Below are 24,513 nucleotides of genomic sequence, written 5' to 3'. Positions count from 1 at the left end.
TACTGGAGTGGTTTGCCATTTTCTTTACCAGCTCATTTTATAGATGAGGAAACTGAGGTATATAAGGATTAAATGCTCAAGAAAAGATGACTCTAACACCAGGTACAACTACCTAGGAGTCTATTAAACATTGACCAGAATTTTTTGAGTCCAGTCAATGCTGCAGTTTAAGTTCATAAAGCCAGTATCAGTTAATCTAGCTATATACTTAGACATATGTACACACACATATATGCATGTATACATAATATATAGATATAGATAATTCTAGGCTGCAACTTTTCCCTTACAAGAGAGAATATCATTGAATAGAAGGGGTGTCATGAGCTAAGATATGCAGCTGGCCCCTTTTTTCTGCATAACTGTATTTAGAAAACTGTAGGTGTTCCTCTTTTTTGGAGACACCCTCATCTCTTACTAACTTCTGTACAGACTCTATTAAAAGTAGAGACAACTGTGACATTATCTACAGAAAGAAAGTCTGATTAATTTCATACTATTTTGGATTAGAACTCCTAATTATATTCAGGATAGGTGATAACATTGCCAGTTGGAGTAGGCTTGGGGTGAAGGTGGGGTGAAGTTACCATCCTGTTGGCTTCTATCTTTCAGACTTGCTTTTGTATTAAGGAAACTTTGTAATTCTAGGTGTCTATTTATGGGATTTTACTTGGTTAACACTGCTCACTCTGTGAGCCAGGCAGCATCATATAATAGAAAGATCATAGAATTTGCAATCAGGATATTTGGCTCCGAATCCCTCCACTCTCTCCATGAATGACCTTGAAAAAGTCACATGAATTTTTTGCTTTGTTTTTCTCCTTTCCACCAATCAATCAATAAGCATTTATTTAGTGTCTGTTATGTATCAAGCAATGTTCCTAACATTCGAGACAGAAATACGAAGGATGGAATAAACTTCATTTATAAGGAGTTCATAATCTTAATGAAATGATAGGGTTACATGATCTATTCTTTCACGTTCTTTAGTTATGAGTCTATGACTATGAAGTCAGGAACTCAAAACATAATTTATTATTTTTATGTAAAAGGGGATCAAATTTTGGGGTGTTCCTCTAATCAATTATGTGACTCAATATTTGTTTATCATTGCTGATGTTTTGCTATTAGGGACTATATATATATATATATTTTTTTTTTTAAATGAATCTTTACACAGAAACATCTAGACAGCTTCTAGCTCCATTTTCATTCTGAGTTCCCAGAACTGCCAACTAAAGCCAGAAATTGTTGGGTGTCTCTTTCTACAAAAGAACCCTGGATTTACAAGCTTCCTGGTAGAGTGACAAGAAAATTAGATAAGAAATTTGATGGTCATTATTCAGACCATGTGACCTGGGGGAATTTGTATCAAAACTCAGTAGCACTGTATTCATCTGTAAAATAATATTGCAGTGAACTAAATAATTTACAAATTAGCTTCTAGCTCAATCTCAGATTTTGTCTAATCTTGTAGTCGGGAAAGTGACTTTTATGCACTTGGTTGTAAGGAAACCTAAATTCTTATGAAGTTAGTTATGGAATAAGATGTGCTTGAAACTTTAACTGGTTTCCTAATCTCTGAAAGTTATGAAACATTACTATCCTTAATAAGCAAACATACCTCACAGAGACTAAATATAAATAACACAAATTTTATCATTTTTCAAATAGATGCCATTGAAATAAATGAAGTCCAGATTCATTTCTAAGTTTGGATGCCACATTCATCTATCCAAGACTTTCTTGCTATCCTTAGATATTAGTGTTGTATTGAAATGGGGACATATTTTGTTTTGACATATTTTAATATGTTGTTTCATCTCAATAAAATGTTAAACTTCTTGAATACAGGTTCTTTTTTTTATTTTCAATATACTTTCCACCTCATGCTTTGTACACAGTAAGCAAAATACAAACACTTTTTTATATTGAGTTGAAATTAATTTTTAAAGAATATCATCTTAACAATATTACATTTCTTAGAATAAGTGTTCTTCATTTGGAGCCCATAAGCCCCAAAAGTCTCTACAGACAAATTTCAGAGAGTCTGTGAATTTATTTTTGGAATGTTTGATAGTCTTTTTTCAATCACATAAGTTCTGCTGTAATCCTATATACTTTCCTTTATGCAACTACAAAAAGAAAAGCAAATTTATTCTGGTTGGGCTTGATGAAGCATAGTGTTATTTCTGCTGCAGAGGAGGGTGAGACTTACTGATCACTAAAGTTAGTGAATTCTATCAGTAATAAAATATTTTGTATTCCCTATCTCCATAAATATATTTAAAGGTGAAAAGGTCTTTGGGGTCATCAAAATCAATCTCTTTATTTTATTGATGAGGAAACTGAAATCCAGAAAGGATTGTGACTTAAAGTTATACAGATAGACAGGATGAAAATAGCAATAAAGGACAATTAAAGACACCATCTGCAATCAGAGAAGAAGCATTGTGTATGCATACACACACATATGTATGTGTGATATATGATATACATACATATATATAATGTATATATATATATATATATCTTTTGTGCATAATAGTCATTTCTAGGATGGGAGAGAAGAAAAAGGGGAAAATAAAAAAAGAAATTGTCGTAACTATAATATATTTAAAAGGAATAACAACTTGTACATAATAGATTTGAGGTTTCATGTGTAATTATCTTTTTATTATACTATGTTACAGAAATTTTTTCCCATAAATTAAAAATAAAATAAATGTAAAGAAAAAAACAGTTATTTTTTATTACAAAGCTGATGCCCTAATACTTATATCATTTTGTCTCTTAAGGAAGAGAGTGTTCAAATTCTAGAGTCTGTGCAATTTTTAATATTAAAATTGATCTTCATACTTGAAAAGAACCACTGGTATTGCCAAATTAATCTGCCAGTGAAAATTCTCATTTTTAACCTAATGATTTTGGCATAATGCAAATGAAACCCAATTGTTTCATTCAGAGAATGGAGAAGAAGTCATAGACAATGCCTATTACAGTACTAGGTGGTTATTCATCTGAAACATTTCTTAACAATGTCAACTTTCAAAACATCAGACATATAATTGCAATGGAAATCAGCAACCACATACTTCACTCATGCAAACCAGATGTCAAGTGTCCCTGAGTGAGCAGCTGGGGGAATTCCAGTAGAGAATAATGAACCCCTAAATGGTAAGTTCCCATAACAGCTAAGGCATTCCCATGAGAACCAGGAGCAGCTGGCAAAAAAAGACTGAAGAGCTGGAAGCTCACTGTTGACATGAAACAGGTGTGCATGCCAGCTTGGACTTGAATCTAGCTGTCATCTCAGCAAAATGCATGGACCCAAAGGAGTCCAAGAGAAGATTTGGCTAGAACAAGCTCCTTCAAAAAATGTAACCTGGAAATCCAATAATATTGTTCTGGAGATAACCTGAATGGTTTGTAGGACTCCAAGTGACATGGTTAGATTATAGTATTGAAGGAAGAATATTTGGCTCCTAATGTTTTAAAATTAATTCTACTTCTGCTAAAGTGGTAACTAAATCATTTGCCAGTGGGAAACATATCATATTGCATTTGGAGGGGGTATTTATTTTTAGAGAATAGAAATTCATAGGGATAATCAGCTATGTCAGCATAGAAAGGCAGGAGTTTAAGAAGTTTGGAGAGAAATTGGAACTTATTTATTTATTTATTTATTTATTTTTGCCAGAGTGGAATTATTAACAGGAATCTTTTAATGTTCAAAGACTAGACACAATGTGTACAAATTAACTTACAGATTCAAATTTAGAAATAGCTTTGGCTATTCCCCTAAAGTACAGAAAGTTCAAAAATACAATTTAACTCACTTGATAGTGAAATCAGGTCCACATCACCAAATGCCATCCCAAGGCAGCCCCAAATGGAGGCATTCTTACTGACAGTCTCATAATCAACGGTAATGAATAGGAAGATAGAGCAACCTGCCCATCTACTGCAAACAGCAGGATAGAATTAGTGTATGCAGACATGAGGGAATGAAGAAATTGGATAGTATTGATTTGTCTGTTTAAAAGAAAAATATGTGGGGCAGCTAGGTGGCACAATGGATAGAGCACCAGCTCTAAAGAAAGGAGGACCCCGAGTTCAAATCTGGTCTCAGACACTTAACATTTCCTAGCTGTGTGACCCTGGGCAAGTCACTTAATCCCAATTGCCTCATCACAAAATAAATAAATAAAAGAAATATATGTAATGAGGACTTGATAATTCTGTTTATAGAAAGCCAAAAATAAATAAATAATAATGTGGTTAGAATTAAGGAGATACAGATGACATATTATACACAAAGTACATTGGGATTGCCTTGAATCACTGAACTACTGAGAAGAATCAAATATTTTGTAACTGGCCCTCACACTATCTTGCTGTTCTGGTTCTCCTTGTTTCACTCAGCATCAGTTCATGTAACTCTTTCCAGGCCTTTCAAAAATCAGCTTGTTCATAATTTTTTATAGAATAATTTTTATACAATTTTTATATTCCATTACCTTCATATACCACAACTTATTCAGTTATTCCCCAACTGATGGACATTCATTCAGTTTTCAGTTCTTTGCTACAACAAAAAGAGCTGCTATAAACATTTTTGCACATGTGGGTCCTTTTTCCTTCTTTATGATTTCCTTGTGATACAAACTCAGTAATGACACTACTGATTCAAAGGATTTATACAATTTTATAGTCCTTTGGGAATAGGTCCAAATTGCTCTCCAGAATGGTTGGATCATTTAACAATTCCACCAACAGTGCATCAATCACCCCCCCCACACACACACACACACACACACACACATTCCCTCCAATATTTATCTTTGTCTTTTCTTGTCATCTTAGCAAATCTAAAAGATAGGAGGTGTTACCTCATAATTGTTTTAATTTGCATTTCTCTTATCAATAATGATTTACAGTATTTTTATATGACTACAGATGGCTTTAATTTCACCATTTGAAAATTGTTCATGTGCTTTGACCATTTCTCAGAGAATGATATTCTTATGAATTTGATACAGTTCTCTATATATTTTAGAAATGAGACCTTTATCAGAAATATTAGTGGTAAAAAAAAAAATCCCATCTTTGTACTTCCCTTTTAATGTGGCTTCTGTTGGCTTTATTTGTGCAAAACCTTTTTAATTTAATGTAATCAGACTTCCCGCCAAGATGGTGGGAGAGGAAATACACACCTACTTAAGCTCTGTCTTTGCTCTCAAAATACTTTATTTCATGACAAGGCCTCGGAATTAGTGCTTTACTAAAAACAAAACAAAACACACACACACACACACACACACACACACACACACACACACAAATAATAACCAACATAAGATATCCTCGAAATTCACCAGAAAAGGTCTGTTTTTGCTCAGGTAGGGATGGTCAGATCTTGCTCAAACTGAGAGCAGACAGTGAGAGTACAACAGGCAGCTCACACTGAGCAGACCAGACTGGGGTGGGGTATGATCTTAGCTATTTCTGTGGGGAGAACTTTACCATAGTGTGGGTACTTTGCCCTGGCAGCAAGCCAGTAGATCAGCATAAAAGCTATAAATACAGGGGGCAATGACTATAACCCTGAAAAGCTAGGGTCTCTTGGGACCTGGCCACACCCACTGGGAGTGACTCAGCACGCTCTCAGAATCTCAGAGCACAGACCCAGTGCAGCCATTGCTGTCCTGCTAGTGCCTCACTGCTGCCCCTGCAGTCTGTAGAAGAAGCTTGGTAATACCATCCAGCATGCCCTGCCCCCAACCCCCCCGGAAAAAAAAAAGCAGACTGCATTTGTTTTTGTTTTTTTGTTTAGTTTTGTTTTTTTTTTGTTAGTTCGTTTTCTTTGATTCTTCTTTGGCAAAATGAGCAAAAAATATAAACGGGCGCTAACTATTGATAGCTTCTTGTATGGAAAGAGAGCAGAATTTAAACCCTGAGGAGACTGAAAACAGACTGTCTCCAGATGAATGCCCAAAGGGGAATATGATCTGATCCTCAACACACAAGACTCTCATAGAAGAAATTTAAAAGGCTCTCACAAGAGAGCTAGAAGAAAAATGGGAAAAGGAAAGGGAAGCTTGGCAAGAGGGTCTGTAGAAGTCATCCCACTCATTTAAAGATAGAGTGGATAAAGAAATCAAATACTGGAAAAACAGAATTAGTGAATTGGAAAAGGTAAACAAATCTAAGGAAAACAAAATTGGAGAATTGGAAAAAGAAAATAGCTCTCTAAAAAATAAAATTGGTGAAATGGGAAAAAAATTCCATACAACAAAACAACTCACTTAAAAATTCAATTGAACAATTAGAAAAAGATGTAAAAAAGTGAGTGAAGAAAATAATTCATTAGAAATCAGAATTGAACAAATGGATTTGAATGACTCGAGGAGACACCAAGAATCAGTCAAGCAAAACCAAAAAAAAAAAAAAAAAAAAAAAAAAAAAAAAAAAAAAGAAAGAAAGAAAGAAAGAAAAAGAAACAATGGGGAAAAAAATGTCAAATACCTTCTTGGGAAAACAACAGACCTGGAAAATAGATGTAGGAGAGATCATCTAATAATTATTGAACTTCCTGAAAATTATGATTGAAAAAAAGATCCTAGACACTATTTTCCAGGAAATTATCAAAGAGAACTGCTCAGATGTTATAGAAACAGAGGGTAAAATAGAATTGAAAGAATTCATTGATCATCTACTGAAAGGGACCCTAAAATCAAAACTCCACGAAATATAGTAGCTAAATACCAGAACAATCAGATGAAGGAAGAAATACTACAAGCTGCTAAAAAAAATCAATTCAAATATAGAGGCACCACAATAAGGATTACTCAGGATCTAGCAGCTTTCACATTAAAGGATTGAAGGGCCTGGAATCTGATATTCTGAAAGGCTAAAGAACTTGGTATGCAGCCAAGAATAACTTATCCAACCAAAATGAGCATTTTTTCCCCAGGGAAGAAGATGTACATTCATCTATTTCTGATGAAAAAACTGGAACTAAACAAAAAGTTTAATCTCCAAATATAGGACTTGAGAGAAACCTAAAAAGGTTAAAAAGAAATCTTGGGAACTTTATTTCTGTTACCAAGATACATAAAGAATGTATGTATAATTTGTTCTAGAGATTAGAGGTGGGAAGGAAATTGTACCAGAAAAAGGGTTAAGTGGAAGTACTACATCTCACAAAGAGGCAAAGGAAACCTATTATATCTGAAAGAAAAAATGGAGCAGGATGAACATAGTGTGTATCTTGCTCTCATCAGAACTGGCTTAAAGAGAAAAATATTAGACATATTCGATTTATGGTGAAATTTCTCCCACTTCATTGAAAAGTGGGAGGGGAAAAGGGAAAAGGGAAGGAGTAAAGTAAACAGAAGGGAATACAGAAATTGTGAGGAAAAGAGGTAGGATAGGAGGAGGAAATCTAAGGTGGGGGGATGGATAATAAAAAGAGAGGGCTGTGAGAGGCAAGTGGTGCTCACAAGTTTAATACAGGGGAGGGGGGTTAAGGGGAAGGAAAAGAAAAAAGCATAAGCAGGGGTTAATAAGATGGCAAGTATTCGCGCCCCACGTTGGGCGCCAAATGTTAAGATCGTGTATTTTAAGATCAGCACGAGACAGGAATTCAGGTTAGGGGAAAATCGTCAGTCTTTATTCTCAGTGAAGAAGGATCGGAGGTGGAAGAGAATCGGCGATAGCAATGTGTGCAGCTGAGTCAAGAAGCTAGCTCGACCAGCAGCCACACAACCAGCAGCTCGGAGTCTCGAACTCAGCCCAATCTCTCCCAGCTTGTCCTCTTCCCTCTCTCTCTGCCTCCACCCACCAAAATCGTCATTTCCTATACAACACATCAGGACTTGCACGGAGAGTGGGCGGTGACCATTCTTTATCCAATCATGTATATTAATAGAGTATAGCCCAATTACTATCTAGCCTCATGTACTTGGGACCTCAGTGCATCAGCTCAAACCTCAGCCCATTACAGGCAAGTAATACAAAATTAGTAATTTTAACCATAAGTGTGAATGGGGTAAACTCCCCCATAAAGAGGAAGTGGTTAGCAGACTGGATTAAAAGTCAGAATCCTACAATATGTTATTGACAGGAAACAAACTTGAAGCAGAGAAATACATACAGAGTAAAGGAAAAAGTTAGAGCAGAGTCTACTATGCTTCAGGTGAAGTAAAACAAAAAATATGGGTAGCCATCCTGATCTCAGATCAAGCAAAACCAAAAATTGATCTCATTAAAAGAAATAAGGAAGGACACTATATCTTGCTAAAGGGTAGCATAGATAATGAAACAATATCAATATTAAACATATATGCACCAAGTAGTATAGCATCTAAAATAAATTCTTAAAAGAGAAATTAAAAGAGCTGTAAGAAGAAATAGGCAGCAAAACTATAATAGTGGGAGATCTCAACTTTGCACTGTTAGAATTAGATAAATCAAATCACAAAACAAATAAGAAATAAGTCAAAGAGGTAAATAGAATAATAGAAAAGTTAGGTATGATAGCTCTTTGGAAAAAACTTAAAAAAGATTTCTCAGCAGTTCATGGAACTTATACAAAAGTTGACCATATATTAGGACATAAAAATCTCAAATTCAAATTCAGTAAGGCAGAACTAGTAAATGCATCCTTTTGAGACCACAATGCAATGAAAATTACATTCAATAAAAAGTTAGGGGAAAATAGACCAAAAAATAATTATTAACTAAATAATCTTATAGTAAAGAATGATTGGGTGAAACAGCAAATCATAGACATAATTACTAACTTCATCCAAGAAAATTACAACAATGAGACTTTATACCAAAATGTATGGGATGCAGCCAAAGTGGTAATAAGAAGAAATTTCATATCTCTAGAGGCCTACTTGCATAAAATAGAGAAAGAAAAGGTCAATGATTGGGCTTACAACTACAAATGCTAGAAAAGGAACAAATTAAAAATCCTCAGTGAAACAATAAATTTGAAATTCTAAAAATAAAAGGAGAGATTAATAAAATTGAAAGTAAATAAACTATTGAATTAATTAATAAAATTAAGAGTCGGTTCTATGAAAAAAAAAACAAAATAGATAAACACTTAGTAAATCTGATGAAAAGTAGGAAAGAGGAAAATCAAATTGTTAGCCTTAAAAATGAAAAAGGAGAACTCACCACTAATGAAGAGGAAATTTGAGCAATAATAAGGAGTTACTTTGCCCAACTTTATGCCAATGATTTTGATAACTTAAATGAAATAGAAGAATAAATTTAAAAATATAGTTTACCAAGATTAACAGAGGAAGAAGTAAATTGGTTAAACAGTCCCATCTTAGGAAAAGAAATAGAAGCTATTAATCAACTCCCTAAGAAAAAATCCCCAAAACCAGATGGATTTACATATGAACTATACCAAACATTTAAAGAACAATTAACTCCAATGTTATATAAACTATTTTAAAAAATAGGGATTGAAGGAGTCCTACCAAATTTCTTTTATGACACAGACACAGTACTAATACCTAAATGAGGTAGGTGGAAAACAGAAAAAGAAAATTATAGACCAATCTCCCTAATGAGTATTGATGCTAAAATCCTAAATAAAATATTAGCAAAAAGACTACAGAAAATCATCCCCAGAATAATACACTATGACCAAGTAGGATTTATACCAGGAATGCAGGGCTGGTTCAATATTAGGAAAACTATTCGCATAATTGACTATATCAGTAACCAAACTAACAAAAACCATATGATCATCTCAATAGATGCAGAAAAAGCATTTGATAAAATCCAACATCCATTCCTAATAAAAACCCTTGAGAGGATAGGAATAAATAGACTTTTCCTGAAAATAGTCAAGAGCATATGTTTAAAACCATCTGTAAGCATCATATGTAATGGAGATAAACTGGAACTAATTCCAGTAAGATCAGGAGTGAAACAAGGTTGTCCACTATCACCATTAATATTCAATATTATATTAGAAATGCCAGCCTCGGCAATAAGAGTTGAGAAAGAGATTAAAGGAATTAGAGTAGGTTATGAGGAAACCAAATTATGACTCTTTGCAGATGATATGATGGTATACTAGAGAACCCCAGAGATTCTATTAAAAAGCTATTAGAAATAATTCACAACTTTAGCAAAGTTGCAGGATACAAAATAAACCCACATAAATCCTTAGCATTTTTATACATTACCAACAAAATCCAACAGCAAGAGATAAAAAGAGAAATTCCATTCAAAATAACTGTTGATAGCATAAAATATTTGGGACTCTATCTACCAAAGGAAAGTCAGGAATTATATGAGCAAAATTACAAAATACTTTCCACACAAATAAAGTCAGATTTAAATAATTGGAAAAAAATATTAAGTGCTCTTGGATAGGCCCAGTGAATATAATAAAGATGATAATACTACCTAATTCAGTGCTATACCAATCAGACTCCCAAAAAACTATTTTAATGACCTAGAAAAAATAATAACATATGGAAGTTGGTTCATATGAAAAAAAGGTCAAAAATTTCAAGGGAATTAATGAAAAAAAAGATCAAATGAAGGCAGCCTAGTTGTACCATATCTAAAACTATATTATAAAGCAATGGTCACCAAAATCATTTGTTAATGGCTAAGAAATAAATTAGTTGATCAGTGGAATAGGTTACATTCACAGGACAAAATAGTCAATAACTATAGCAACCTAGTGTTTGACAAACCCAAAGATCCCAACTTTTGGGATAAAAATTCATTATTTGACAAAAACTGCTGGGAAAACTGGGAATTAGTATGGCAGAAATTAGGCATGGACCCACACAACACCATATTCCAAGATAAGATCAAAATGGGTAAATGATTTAGGCATAAAGAACGAGATTATAAATAAATTAGAGGAACATAGGATAGTTTACCTCTCAGACTTGTGAACGAGGAAGCAATTTATGACCAAAGGCGAACTAGAGATCATTATTGATCACAAAATAGAAAATTTTGATTATATCAAATTCAAAAGCCTTTGTACAAACAAAACTAATGCAAACAAGATTAGAAGGGAAGCAACAAACTGGGAAAACATTTTTTTTTTACCATGAAAGCTTCTGATTAAAGCAGCATTTCCAAAATATATAGAGTATTGACTCTAATTTATAAGAAAGCAAGCCATTCTCCAAATGATAAATGGTCAGAGGATATGAACAGACAATTTTCAGATGATAAAATTAAACCTATTTCTACCCATATGAAAGAGTGTTCCAAATCACTATTGATCAGAGAAATGCAAATTAAAACAACTCTGTGATACCACTACACACCTGTCTTATTGGCTAAGATGACAGGAAAAACTAATGATGAATGTTGGAGGGGATGAGAGAAAACTGGGACACTGATGCATTGTTGGTGGAGTTGTGAACAAATCCAACCATTCTGGAAAGCAATCTGCAATTATGCCCCCAAAATTATCAAACTGTTCATACCCTTTGATCCAGCAGTGTTACTACTGGGCTTCTATCCCAAAGAGATACTAAAGAAGGGAAAGCGACCTGTATGTGCCAAAATGTTTGTGGCAGCCCTTTTTTAGTGGCTTCAAACTGGAAAATGTATGGATGCCCATTAATGGGAGAATGATTGGGTAAATTGTGGTATATGAATGTTATGGAATATTATTGTTTTGTAAGAAATGACCAGCAGGATGAATACAGAGAGGAATGAAAAGACTTACATGAAGTGATGCTGAGTGAAATGAGCAGAACCAGCAGATCATTATATATTTCAACAACAATACTGTATGAAGATGAATTCTGATGGCAGTGGATATCTTCGACAAAGAGAAGATCTAATTCAGTTCCAATTGATCAGTGATGGACAGAATCAGCTACACCCAAAAAAGGAACACTGGGAAATTGGCCTGAAGTGTTTGCATTTTTTGTTTTTCTTCCCAGCTTATTTGTAACTCTGAATACAATTCTTCTTGTGCAACAAGAGAACTTTATGGTTCGGCACACATATATTGTATCTAGGATATAATATAACATATGGTGGAAAGAGGGAAAGGAAAAGTTGGAACAGAAATGAGTGTAAGGAATAATGCTGTAAAAATTATGCATGCATATGTTCTGTCAATAAAAAGTTATAATAATAATAATAATAAAATTAATGTGATCAAAGTTATCCATTTTGCATTTCATACTGTTCTCTAGTTCATCTTTGGTCACAAATTCCTCCCTTTAAAGATCTGGGAGATGAACTATCCCTTGTTCTCCTCATTTGTTTATGCCAAAATCATGTACCCATTTTGACATTATTTGTATATGAGATGTGAGATATAGGTGTATATCAAGTTTCTGACATATTATTTTTCAGTTTTTCCTAGCAACTTTGGTGAAATTGTGAGTTCTTATGCCAGAAAGTGAAGTTTGGGTGTTTATCAAATATCAAATCCAAATCAAATACAATGCTATAGTCATTGATTATTGTGTCTAATCCAATGTGAATCTAATCAATTCCTCTGATCTACCACTATATTTCTTAACCAAATGGTTATATTATATATGACTGCTGGATAATAATTTTGTTTTAGGTTTGGTACTGCTAAGCCATCATCCTTTTTTCATTGATATTCTTCATATTCTTGTCCTTTTGTTCTTCCAGATGAATGTTTTTATTATTTTTTCTAGCTTTACAAAATATTTTTATTTTTAATTTTTTTACAAAATAATTTTTAGCAGTTTAATTCAGTATGACACTGAACAAATACACCAATTCAGTGTCATTCAGTATTGCACTGAACAAATACACCAATTTAGGCAGAATTGTCATTTTTATTATGACACAACCTACCCATTAGAAATTGACATTTGTTCAATTATTTAAATCTGATTTTATTTGTATGTGAAGTGTTTTGTTATTGTATTCATATAATTCATGGGTGTATCTTGGCAGGTAGAACCCAATAATTTTATATTGTCTACAGTAAATTTCAAATTGAATTGTTCTTTCTATCTCCTGCTGATTGGCTTTGTCAGTAATATATAGAAATGCTGATAATTTGTGCAGGTTTATTTTATGTCCTGAAAATTTGCTAAAGTTGGGAATTGTTTCAAGTAGTGTTTTGTATGATTTTTTAGGATTCTCTAAGTATATTATCATATCATCTGCAATGAGTGATAATTTTACCTCCTCATTTCCTTTTCTAATTCTTTTAATTTATTTCATTGCTTCTTACTGCTAAAGTCAACATTTTTATTGCATCCATCTTCTCGCCATTACAAATGCATACATCTTCTCGCCATTACAAATAATGTTTCCTATTGGTTTTATATAGATACTGGTTATTATTTTAATAAAATTTCACTTTATCCCTATGCTCTATAATATTTTTAATAGAATGCCATATTTCATCAAAAGACTTTTCCGTATTTATTGAGATTATTATAAGATTTTAATTTGGTTTGTTATTGATGTGGTCTATGATTTTGATATTTTTTTCCAGATATTGAACCAACTCTGAATTCCTGTTTTAGATCTTGGTCATAGTGTATTATCCTGCTGATAAGTTGCTGTAATCTCATTGTTAATATTTTATTTTAAAATTTTCCACCACTATTCATTAGAGAGTTTGGCCTGTAATTTTCTTCCTCTGTTTTTGCTCTTCCAAATATCAGTACCATATTTGTGTCATAGAAGGAATTTGGCAGGACTCCTTCCTTACTATTTTCCCCAAGTAGTATTGGAATGAATTGTTCTTTAAATGTTTGGTAGAATTCACATCTGAATTTAACTGGCCCTGGAAATTTTTTTCTTGGAGAGTTCATTGGTGGCTTGTTTAATTTTTTTTTCTAAACTGGGACTATTTAAGTAATTTATTTCCTCTTCTATTAATCTGGGCAGTTTGTATTTTTGTAAATATTCATCCATTTATGTAAAATTGTCAGTTTGCTGCTATACAGTTAAGCAATATAGCTTCTAGTTATTACTTTAATTTTTTTGTCACTGTTGGTAAACTCATTTTTTTCATTTTTGATGCTGGTAATTTATTTTTTTTTCTTTTCTTCTTCTAATCAAATTAACCCGTCTTACCATTGTTTTGTTTCTTTCATAAAACCAATTCTTAGTATTATTAAATAATTCAATACTTTTCTTAGTTTCAACTTTATTAATCTCTACTTTGAGTTTTAGAATTACTAATTTGGTATTTAATTACATGTAAAAGTCTGAAACTATGAAAGGTGTACTTGAATCAGATAACTGAGCACTTAAGGTTAATTAACTATTCAATGTGAGACAATGACTCTATCAGCATATGTTTTGGATAAATAGCTCTTCTCACCATTGGTGCTCTCTCAATGTTTGATGTTAAGATAATAATAGGCAAGGATTAGAGGGTGGGGTGAGAGAGGGGGGATGAGGAAGAGAAAGGTAGAGATTCTAGACTCCAGAATCTAGAAGAGATCTTTGGCAAAAACTCTTGGCAGTTTGCCTGCTTCTTTCACTCTTCCACCTAAAGACCAAGGACTTTTACTTATCCTGACTCTGGCTGATCCTGAGGCCTCCAGGGACATAACTTGGACTTAACATTTTGGCACTCAATATGAACTAAGGATCCTAATTTCACTGAAGAAGTGCTGATGAACAGGAAATAGGTTGAGTATTTTAATAGACAAACAGGGAACTTACTTTGTTAAGAGCTAAACTAGTAACTCCCATTTTCTAGTTGAAATGGGGCAGATATTAGGAAAAGATTCTGTTCCATCCTCAAACAGACCCCCAACACCCAAGCCCACCCAGAGGGAGATTTACAGGAAGCATATATAGACTAATTAAAGGGCAAGGTTTGATTGTAACTTGGGAGCATATTGTTGGACTTGTGGATACATTAGAATGCATATCCCCTTGGTTCTACAAGGAAGAAGAAATAGAGGCAGAGTGAGAAAACAGGGTGGTAGAACAAGACTCAAAGCTCCAAGTCCAAAAGGCTTCCATGGGGCATCAGAATGTAGGCTGATTCCAGGAAACAGGATGGGAGGCCCAGCCCTAAGGCCTAAAACAAAAATGCTTGGGGCATGATGACAGCCAAGGCTACACCCAGAGACTATTTAGAAGTTCAGTATTCAGACATGACCAATCAGTCAAGAAGCAATCTGATGGGAAAAAGTGATTACATAATCAGCCAGAAAGCAACCTGTTGGGAGAAAGGGATTACAATTGGGGAGAATAGAGTTGTTTGCAGCTAGGACTACTGAAATAGCCGTTGGAGAGGTGAACTCTTCACCCTATAGATCCCTTGCCTCCAGGCACAGTAGGTTTGATCATTTCATCTCCTGAGAGTACGTACAAAACATCCATACACTGATGTGGGAAACTGGGGAATGTGTAGATAATATCCCAGGCACTAACACAAGTAAACAATGTGTGACTTATCAACCAGGAGAAGTAGTAGCATCATGTTTACTGATACAGATTCCTAATAAGCAATCTGGTGAATCTGACTCCAAGCAATAGAATCCAAGAATATTCTGCACTTGCAGCAGTTACAAATGACCACCCTATACTCACTACCTATATAAATGGCATAACATTAGAAGGATTGGTAGACACAGGTGCAGATTTTACAGTCATTACAGGTACCAATTGCCCTGTCACTGGCCAAAGATTAATGCAGATACCTACATGTCTCATGCAGGAGCATCAATAACAGCTGAAGTTAGTGCTACTCCTTTGAAATGGACTTTTTAAGGCGAAACAGGAGTTTTTATTCCTTTTATATTTGAAAAAATCCCCATCAATCTGTGGGGAAGAGACATTTTACAACAATTAGGATTATGAATGAATACTTCAGCTTTTTAGGCAGGGCTGCTGTTGAAGGCCTGCCAACAATTTCACCTGTTCCTATTCAATGGAAAACTGATACACTAGTGTGGATAGAACAGTGGTCCTTAGTTTATGATAAAATTCAGCCCTTATTAGATATAGTACAGGAAAAACTTTACCAATGACACTTACAACCTTCTCTAAGTCCTGGGAATTCCCCAGTATTTGTTGTAAGAAAGAAATCTGGAAAATGGAAGATGTTGACTGATTTAAGAAAAGTAAATGAACAGATGGAAACTAAGGGAACTGTTCAGCCTGGACTTCCATCTCCTACTCAATTGCCTAGAGAATGGCCTCTTTGGGTTATAGACATTAAAGACTGTTTCCATTCTATCCCTCTAGATAAGGAGAATATGAAAAAGATTTGCCTTTTCAGTGCCCAGAATTAAGTTAGCTGAGCCTTATAAAAGATATGCCACAGGGAATGAAAAACAGCCCTACTAGGTGTCAAATGTATATTGCTGTTGCAATATAGGGTGAGCCAACCCTGAATGAGCATGGCAATTATGGCAATTGACCCATGGACGTCAAAAATTGTTAATGAGACTGATGCAGGACTTTAAAACCCTCAGGGATCACTGGAATCTCTTAGACATGATAAGATTGTTGAAGGACTTGAAAACCCTCAGGAATCATTGGATTCTCTGAGACATGATAAGGCTGTCGCAAGACTTCAAAATCTGCAGGGATCATTAGATTCCCTAACATAAAAAGACTGTTGTAGGACTTTAAAAATTTGCAGTGATCAATGGATTCCCTGACACATGAAGTAATGAACAATAGATTGGTTTGGGAGGTGGTTGCTGAAGGAGGTTTATGTGTGATTGTTTTCACATAACCTCCTTCTAGGACGTCTGGAAATCTTTTACAATACCATGTTGATTCATATTGTTTGTTATGTTACTACTTGTATGTACAATTCATGTTTGTTACACCACATTGAGCCTGCACCAGTTGTGCTGAGAGTCATCACTGCTAGCCTGTGCTTTATTGCTACATGTAATACCTCCCATGTCGATGGGTTTGTGTATACCTATTTCTAATAAGACCCTTCAGCCCAAAAAGCCGCTAGCAATATCTGGCTTGACTCCCCACTTCCCTTTGGTGTTTTTATTCTCTCTTCCTGAGAAGTCAGGGAGGGCATTATCATCTCCTTTTTAGTGCTTTCACCTCTCTTCCTGAAAAGTCGGGGGGAGGGGCGTGACCACCTTTTTTTCTTGGTGTTTTCACCTCCTTTCCTGATAAGTCAGGGAGGGTGTGATCATCTCTTTTTTGGGGTTCTCATCTCCCTGAGAATTCAGGGATGGCATGACCACCTGTGTTCTAAAACAAAGGAAAGCAGGAGATATAAAGTCTGAAACTATGAAAAGGTGTACTTGAATCAGACAGATGAGCACTTTAGGTTAATTACCTATTTGATATGAGACAATGACTCTATTAGCATATGTTTTGGGTAAATGGCTCTTCTCACCATTGGTGCTGGCTCAGTGTTTGATATTAAGATAATCTTAGGCAAGGATTAGAGGATGTGAAAGAGGTGAGATTTCACATGGTGGCAGGACAAGGAAGAGAAAGGTGGAGATTCTGGACTCCATAATCAATTAGAGATCTTTGGCAAAAACTCTTGGCAGTTTGCCTGCTTCCTTTCACTCCTCCACCTGAAGATCAAGGACTTTTACTTATCCTGACTCTGGCTGATCCTGAGGCCTCCAGGGAGCTAGCGTGGACTTAACAATTAAGGATTTTTAATCTGTTCTTTTTCTAATTTTTTTAGGAGCATACCCAATTCATTGATCTCTTTCTCTATTTTGTTCATGTAGCTATTTAGAGATATAAAATTTCTCCTAAGAACTGCTTTGGCTCTATCTTATAGGTTTTGGTGTTTCATAGGTTTCATCTCTTGGATGAAATTATGGATTGTTTTCTATGATTTCTTGTTTGACTCACTCATTCTTTCTTTCTTTCTTTCTTTTTGAATGCAGGAAAAATTTATTTTACATTGAAACTTCAAAAATTCAAAAAATTTTATTTCCTATTCTGATTCCTCATTAATTTGATGTTAACAGAAGTTTCATTTCATGAAGCTCCACCCCTCATGGCATAAGCAGTCATTGCTCCCAAAGATGCTTCCTTCCATTATAGAAGTATGAAAGATAACAGAAGAGGGTTAAGGGCAGAGAACAAAGATTCTTTTCAAATCTCAGGCTACCACTCCAGATTACAAAAATCAGTCCTTGCTCCCAAGGAGTGACCTACTCATTCTTCAAAATTAGACAGTTAATTTCCATTTGGTTGTTCATCAATATCTCCCTGGCCATTTATTGAATATGATATTTATTGCACCCTGATCTGAAAAGCAATCATTTATTATCTCTGCCTTTTTGCATTTGATTGTGAGGTTTTATGTTCTAATATGTGGTCACTTTTTGTGTTGGTGCCATGTGCTGTATTCCTTTCTGTCCCTATTCAATTTTCTCCAGAGCTTATCATTTCTAGGTTTGCTAGGATTTTATTTATCTCTATAGTTTCTTTCTTGTTTATTTTGTATTTAGATTTGTTTGAATCTGAGAGGAGAACATTAAAGTGTCCCATTAACATATTTTTGCTGTGTATTTCTTCCTGTAACTGGCTGATAATCTTCTCTAGAAATGTGTATGCTTTATCACTTGGTACATATACATTTAGTATCTTACTACTGCATTTATATTTCCCTCCTTATCTCTTTTAATAAAATCTATTTTTACTTTTCCTTTAAGATTAAAATTGCTACCCTCGATTGTTTACTTCAGTTGAAGCACAATAAATTCTGTTCTGATCTTTTACCTTTACTCTGTATGTGTCTGTTGTGTCAAACATACTTCTTGTAAACAACATATAATAGCATTTCCTTTTTAAATCCACTCTGCTATTCATTTCTGGTTTATGAAAGAGTTAATCCCATTTGCATTCACAGTTATGATTACCAGCTCTGTATTTCTCTCCATCATATTTTTCTCCTCTGTATATACTTTTTCTTCTCTCTTTCCATCCTGAACCTCCTTAGTGTTTTCTTCTTTAACTCACCTGCCTACTACCTGCCCTCTTTTCTGTCAACCATCTCCTCTTTTCTTACCTTTTTCTCCTAGTGTTTCAGCCCTCCCTTCTATTCAGCCTCTCCCTTTTCTTTCCTCTTTCTCCTCCTACTTCTTTATAGGGTTAGAAAAATGTCTATTCCAACTGAATGATTAAGTTATTTCTTCTTGGAGACAAAACTGATAAGACCAAGCTTCAGACAATGCTCATCACCCACCCTTCCTCCCTGGATTGGAATAGGTTTTTTGTTCTTCTTCATGTAATCTAATTTATCCTGTTATACCTCCCCTTTCCTCTTCTTCCAATACAGTCCTTTTTGCACCCCTCAATGTCTTTTTCTTTGATATCATCACATCAGAGTTCATTCACAACCATACCCTTTGTCCATGTGGTGCCCCTATCACAATAAGCGATATAGTTCTCAAGATTTATAGATTTAATTTCCCATCTAGGGAACGTAAACAGTTTAAACTTAAAATATTTTATTTTATATTTAAATATTAAAATATTTCTCCCTGTTTTCTTGAATCCTGTATTTGAAGATTAAATTTTCTATTTAATATACTGTTCTTTTCCCAATAAAAATGAGTGAAAATCTTTTCATTGAAGATTCTTTGTTTCCCATGAAAGATGATGTTCAGTCTTACTGAGTAATTAATTCTTAATTGTAACCCCAGAATCTTTACCTTCTGACATGTTATTTCAGTTGCTCTAATCCCATATTGTAGAAACTGCAAGATCCTGATTAATCCCAACTATTGCTCCTTGATATTTGAATTATCTTTGTCTGGTAGTTTGCAGTATTTTTTCCTCGAGTTTGTAGTTCTAGAGCTTTGCAACAATGTTCCTTGCAGTTTTCCTTATGGGATCTCTTTCCAAAGATAATCAATGGATTCTTTCAATGACTATTTTGCCCCCTGTTTCTAGAGTACTGGGGCAGTGTTCCTGGTTGATCTCTTGAAGAATACTATCTAGACTCTTTTTATTGGTCATGGCCATCATGGAGACCAATAATTTTAAAATTATCTCTTCTGGATCTAATTTACAGTTTGGCTATTTTTCCAATGAGGTATTTTACATTTTCTTCCTTTTTTTCCTTTAGTTTGTTTGACTGATTCTTGATGTCTCATAGAGTCATTACTTTCCATTTACCCTGTTCTAGTTTTTAATGTGTCATATTCTTCAGTTTGCTTCTGTATCTCTTTTTTTTCCCATTTGGTTAATTCTACTATTGATGGTGTTATTTTCTTAAGTGGATTTGTTTTTTGCATTTGGCCTATTGTGTTTTTTAAGAAATTGCCTTCATTTTCCAAGCCATTGACTCTCTCTTGCATACCTTTTATTTATTTTCTCATTTTTTTCTTCTATCTCTCTTATTTGCCTTTTAAAAATTTTTTTTATGAGCACTTCTAAGAAGTCTCTTTAGGCTTGAGACCAATTCATATCACTCTGAAATTTTCTTCCTTTTTTCCTTTTTTTTTTTTTAAAGTATTTCCTCTCTCTATTTTTTTTTTTTAACTTTTTGGTTGAGCACTGCTCCTGTAGTAAAAGTGACACTTTCCCAAGCTTCCTGTGCAGTTCTGAGCCTTGACTTTCAGCACAGGGACCCATTGTGTTTGCAGTGGATAGCTTTATTTGCTCTTTTCTGAAAACAGTCTGGTTTCCCAAAGTTTGCCTTCTGAACTGTGACTGGAGGCTACCCCATTGGTCTGCTCCACTAATGATCCAGGATTGAGAGTCTCTATTGCTAATCTGGATTTCCCAGAATCTGTCTGAGCTGGGCTGAATACACCTATTATTTTCACCCCAGGAAGACTAACCTTTCTTGAAGTCTGTCAAACTCTTCCCAGGGTTGGTTTCCTGTAATTTTCAAGGGAAACTGGGAGAGCTTAAGCAGCTTCCTGGTTTCACTTTACCATTTTGGCTCTATTCCCAGAAGTCTCAATGATATAGATCTCTAATTGAGCAAAACAATTTGTTCTGACAGAAATTATGATCATTTACCCTTACTTGATACTTTAGAAAACTGAGACATGGTAAGTGTCAAAACAGGATAGAAACCTAAATCTTTCTGATTTCATGTCCAGCACTATAACTACTCTGCTGTGAATTCTGTTGGAGTCTTTTAAAACATAAGAAAATATGAGGATGATTTTGCAAAATACATACAAATATTAATGAGGTTTTAGAGTAAAATACAATATGCATAAGAAATTGGTTATTTTTTATTTATCTTAGGGATCTGAAATTTCATCAATATGGTGATATTTTTTTATTGCATATCACAATTTTTTGTAACTTCGTAGATGGATTTTGTGAATTGTTGTGCAACAAAAAATACTGCCTATAAAAGTGAGAGATACACACAAACATAAAATAAAGATCACGAATAGAATTTAGTATATAAAAAAGCAAGGGAAGTAATCATGATTTTAGATGAAACTAAAGCTAAAATAGATTTAATCAAAAGAGGGAAATAAGGAAATTACCCTATGTGTCAGTCATAGTAGTCAATATTGTTTTATAATATTTAAAATAACTAGCTATTATAAAAACACCTGAAAGTATGCCAAACAAAACAGACATAGAAACTATTCAAATAAAAATATGATTTTTTAACAAAAAAATAAAATTAGATCTAAATAACTGAAGAAATACTATTTCCTGGGTAGATAAAACCAGTATAATTATTTTAAATTACAGTTTTGCCTAACTAATGTATAAATGTCATCCCAATTAAATTATAAAAATTATCTAATAAGCTATAAAAATAATAACAAATTTAATTTAGAAGAACAAGAGATCAGGAATTTCAAAGAACCTAAAGAGAAAAGATGTTAAAGAAAAAAAATCTAGAATATCAGAACTTAAAACATCTTATAAGGTCAAAATATTATGGAAGTGTAAAATAGATAATTCTGATTATTGTAAATTAAGATTTTATTGTATAAATAAAACCCATGCAGTAAAGAATTGAAGAAATATGGACAATTAGGAGAAAACTTTCACAATTTCTCAGAATGTAATTGGATTGGAATGTGTTGTGGTATAGAAAATGAGCTGGTTGATTAGAAAAATATGGAAAGGCTTATGAAAGAAGATGCTATCTGCCTTCAGAGAAACAGATGAGAAGTGGAAACAAGCATAGTATAATCTTACATGAAGATATGTGAGTGTATATGTATATGCATGTATGTGTTTACAGATATCTCTGATTCACTATACACACACACACACACACACACACACTTAATTATAGCATTCTTGAATAGGGGAGGGAGGAGAACAATAAAGTTTTTAAAAGTTCACAATAGAGAACAAAAGAAAACCTAGAAGCAAGCAACACTGGACATCTTTGATACAATGTGTAGTATTTATTACATACATTTTCTTAAAATGGAAATTTATTGCTTTATGTTGAATCCTCTCTTTTGTACTGTTTTCTTTTTTTTTTCTTTTTTCTTTTTCTCTTCTTATTGTGTACTTAATTTTAAAATAAATTTAAAAACTAAAGAAAAGTAAGGAAGGAAAGAAAAAGGTACTATCCTGGAATTAACTTAGTGATAATTTTCTCCCAAATTCTTTAGGCTGGTCCTTAGATTGTTGTCTGTCTTTTAGCCTTAGGACATGATGCATTTCCATCTTAGAATCACTTACCCACAACATACATTCCATTGCATAATCTTTAAGAAACAATATACTTCTATCTATTAAGATTGAATTATGACAACTTAATAGAGGAGGCAGCACTTCTTAGAAACCCTATCAAGTATCTGAAAATGACCTCAGAAACCTCAGTGATAAAGAAAGCCAAAGATATAAGCTCCTCCAAAGATTGTTCAATACTGTCTAGATGGCCACCAAACAGTGGAGATTAATAGAGAGTGGCATTAGTCAATACAATTTAAACTCATAAATAAGCAGAAAATCTGACACAGATTTTGCCAAGGAAGCCATTATGCCTCTAATAAAAGGCACTTACCCTGAAAAGATGCTCACAATTCACTATAAGCTTTAGTGATAAGGGCTCTAAAGACAAATAGTGACACCTTCCTGTCAGAATAGTAATAGGGAAGTATAGAGCCCCCTAAACTACCTGAGAATTTAGAAATTGGTCCCCTAAGGCACAGAAAGTTCTCAAGTACAATTTAACTTGCTAAATAATGAAAGGATATCCAAATCCCCAAATTCCTTTATCATATTCAAATTTCTTATAGCTGAATAACATGGCATTAAATTCATATACCATAATTGATGCATCCATGATCAATCAATGGTTATCTTTTGTTTTCCTTCAGTTCTTTTCATTACAATTACTACAAAAATGTTGCTATATATATTTTCATTGAATTTACTGAGATGCTGCCAGTTAAATTTTTGGGTAAATGTGTTTGAACATTTTAATTATTCTCCTCACATGAGATTTTTCTGCAGACTGGTTAGATCAAAGCTCCAGTAAAACTAACATAGCATGTGTATCTTTTGACAATATAAAATATTGTAATTTTTTTAATATCTCACAAATTTTTCACATTTATAATGAAATTTTACAATTTTAACTATAAACTCATTATTAGGTAAAGATATTGTAATACAATATATTTTCTAAAATATTGAATTTGATGAATTTAGATTTTTTTACTACTCTCACTTCCTAATAATCTTTGCTTCCTCCAAAATCTCACTTCTGAGAAAATAAAGAAATAAATACTTAAACAAAACTTATTTATACAGGGACCAAAGTAGTTTAGCATATTTTATTTTATTTTTGAAGCAATAATATTATATTTCTTCACAACTACAGTATCATCAACAAATAAACAGAAAATAACCATTATGATACATTGCAAAAAAAATATTTAAAGTAAGATAGCTAATTTTCCTTTTGTCAGGTTAAATCCAACTGGAGATACTTGTGAAGCTTTTTACCTAAGATCCCACAATTCCCTAAATTTAAAGAAATTTGTTACTTAATTAAATAGCATGCATTTAAGGCTTCCACTTTTTGTGAACAAGGCCATGCCCATTTTGACAAAGAAGAAAAGGTAAATCAAAGAGAAAAATACCTTCAATAATTGAATTAATATTCATTCATTACAGTAAATTTAAGTTACTTTAAAATATAATTGTTATTAAAATAAAAGTATCAATGATTAAAATTAAAAATTAATTTTGAAAATTAATCAAAATTCATTAGTTAAAAAGTTTTAAACTACTTTTAAAAAATCCAACATTTCTGTATTTCTTAACAAATTTCACAAACTTAATATTACCTTGGTTATATTGATGACAATGTCATTTAGTACTCTTGCATAATATTCTTTTTTGTTTCCCTCTGAGCTCATTTTCATGCTTCATACTACACTAGAATACATCATCTTCTATATCCATTCCTCTTTTTATCCTACATGATCCAACAAAACTTATCTTCTTGCTATTCCTTGAAAATAACACTCCATCACCCAACTCCATGTCTTTTCCTGTTTCTCTCTATATATGGAATATTCTCTCTCATTACTTTTGCCTTAAAATTTTCTTTAAGACTCAGGTCAAAAC

The sequence above is a fragment of the Sarcophilus harrisii genome, chromosome 5 (assembly GCF_902635505.1).
Source record: "Sarcophilus harrisii chromosome 5, mSarHar1.11, whole genome shotgun sequence".
NCBI classification, from domain to species: domain Eukaryota; kingdom Metazoa; phylum Chordata; class Mammalia; order Dasyuromorphia; family Dasyuridae; genus Sarcophilus; species Sarcophilus harrisii.
The sequence above is the reverse complement of the archived record's forward strand: the minus strand, read 5'-3'. Positions refer to the sequence as shown.